The sequence below is a fragment of the Brassica oleracea genome, chromosome C2 (assembly GCF_000695525.1).
Source record: "Brassica oleracea var. oleracea cultivar TO1000 chromosome C2, BOL, whole genome shotgun sequence".
Taxonomy (NCBI): Eukaryota; Viridiplantae; Streptophyta; class Magnoliopsida; order Brassicales; family Brassicaceae; genus Brassica; species Brassica oleracea.
Window position 1 is genome coordinate 23764223 of NC_027749.1, and position 2800 is coordinate 23767022.

Consider the following 2800-nt stretch of genomic DNA (forward strand, 5'->3'; position numbering starts at 1 on the left):
TAGCAGAGTGTTTGAAGGATTCTGCATATTTCATTATTAAAAAGTATGTCGGTGAACATACATGCACACCTTCAAGCAAAACCAAACTGGGTAAGACTGCTTCGGCCAAAACTATAGGCAGTCTGATTATGCATAGGTATGAAGGCGTTAAGAAACGGCTGAAATGCAATGATATAATTCAGATTATGCGTATGGATCATGGCTGTGAGATCACGAAATCTTTAGCATGAGATGCTCGTGAATATGCGGTTAATGCAGTTAGAGGTATTCCGGAGAGAAGTTATGGAAAATACCGAAATTCTTGCACATGCTGAGAGAGGCTAATCCGGGTACACATTCATCGTATGAGATTGACAGCAAATGGAGATTTCGGTACCTGTTTATTGCATTTGGGCAATCGATACGAGGATTTAACAGAGTCATAAGGAGGGTTATTGTGGTTGATGGCACTTTTCTGAAGAACAAATACAAAGGAGTTCTATTGGTTGCAACTGCTGTAGACGGAAATTCTAATTTGTATCCTCTTGCATTCGGAGTAGTCGACTCAGAGAATGATAATTCTTGGGAATGGTTTATGAGACAACTAAATATTTTCATTGCTGATGATCATCATTTGGCTTTTATTTCGGACAGACATGCGGTATTGCTAAGGCACTTGAGACTGTGTACCCAATAGCTAAACATGGTATTTGCATTCATCATTTGTTGAATAATGTGGTAACATATTACCATGGGAAAGGACTTGTTGGGTTGGTTACAAAGGCGTCCAAGGTTTATAGAATTGATGATTTTGAAAAGACATTTGCTAATGTGTGTAATATCAGTCCGGCAATTGGAAAATACCTAAGGGATGCTGATGGAGTTATCATTACACAAACATTCAAGCATATTATATATTACAAACCTATTACAATATCCGAAAGTTTTACATCATATTACACAGTAAAAATGTTAAGTTCCAAGAACAACCTACCTCCAAAAGCCTAGCTCCAGCACCCTAACTCAACATACTAAATACAAGTACATCAATTTCTACACTTTCTTTTAGGAAGTTCCTTTTTCTTTGCTGGAGCTTGAGCTTGATTGACCTTTTTCTTTGCTGGAGCTAAATCAACGGTTTTGGTCTTAGGTGGAGCTTCATCGGTTTTGCTCTTAGGAACGCTTCCTTCGGCACTCAAACTGATTGCTTCCCTGAGCTGTGAAACCTCGCTCTCCATGTTGCCCATCCTCTCTTTGAACATGCTCTCCATACTCGCCATTTGCACTCTGAGTATATCTCCCAAGGAATTGACAGAAGAGTGGACTAAACCCTCAATGAAACTCTTCGCTTAACGATCAATACTCTATTTTTTTTTGCTGTTCGCTTACACAGCAACTTCTTCTTTCTTGTCTCGGCTCCTTCATCCTGAATCTTTCTCTTGCCTCTTCCAGCAACATTAACCGAAGATGTCTCCACGTCTGCTGCAATATCAGTATCATCCACACTCTTATCAGCTTCCGACTCTGTATCGGCTTCCTCCATCTCAGTCTCTTCAGCCTCTATAACTGGCCATTCTGTGTTGCTCCAATCAAACCTGTATTTAATCCTATCGAGAAGAAGGTCCACACGTTCATCTTCCATCTCATCCTTCCTTGTATAATCAGCATCCCTCAACACATCACTATTGCCACTCACTGAAATTACTGAGAACAAGTCTCCCTACAAAACAATTATAACATTATAAGCTATAAAAAAAATATGCAACAACCATATAAAAGAATACAATACATATACATACTTTCTCAGTAAACGATTACTCAAGTTGAATGATGTCCTCATAAGAAACTTTTGCAACTCCTTTCCAATTTTCACACCTTGGACCGCTGAAACTGTCTGAGACTTTGCTGCCACATATTTCTCCAAAATCCGGAATTGCTTCCATAATCCAAATCTGGAAAGCATAGGAGAAACCGTCGAAAATGTAGCTGTTCTTCTTACCCAACTTCTTCCTAGCCTTCTCAATAGAACTCAGCAGGAAGTCATAGGAGTGAAGACCCCAATGGAACTTGCGGAGCTTGTCAAGGTCCATCACCAATTTGATGTACATATCAGGGATGTTCACCTTCTCATCTCTCCCCATCACCACACCAATTATGACACACAGGTAGACCAACCTCATCCTATCAATCTGAGTCCACTTGTGAACTTCTTTTAGATGCACCTTTATGATCGACTTCAACGTGATCTTATCACCTGTCCTTAGTAGGTTACTCCAAAACCCCCCATCATTTTTCCATGTTACAACGTCACTGCTGCTTTCCCGAGAAACTTTGAGGCCTGTCACAGCATGGTACTCCTGAAGGGAAAACCGGAGAGGCGTCCTCGCAAAGACAAACCACTTCTCATGCATCTTCGAGGTAATCAGCTGCTTACACAAGAAACTATCCACCAATTTTCCTGAAAACTTGAGCTTGTTTTCCGCAATAGCCATGATGTGTTTAAAAACCGGATCTATCTTCACATCATTGTACTCTGCAGATATAGCTTTCTTCAAATCCCTGATAAGTTCCATGCGGCAGCAATTGTTGATCTTCTTGACCTGAGGTTCCAAACCCTCTGCATACAGTCGCTTAGGTAGCTCTAACTCCATATCTACAAAAGACAAAGAAATGATTTAGTGAAACGAAGTACGAAATAAACTGAAACCATAAGTCAGAAACATAATCAGTTCATATAATTAGTTAAGCAAACTAAGACAATTCAGAAACGAATTCAGTTTCACAAAGCAGGTAAGCTCGTCTCTTTCAGTTTTACAGAACA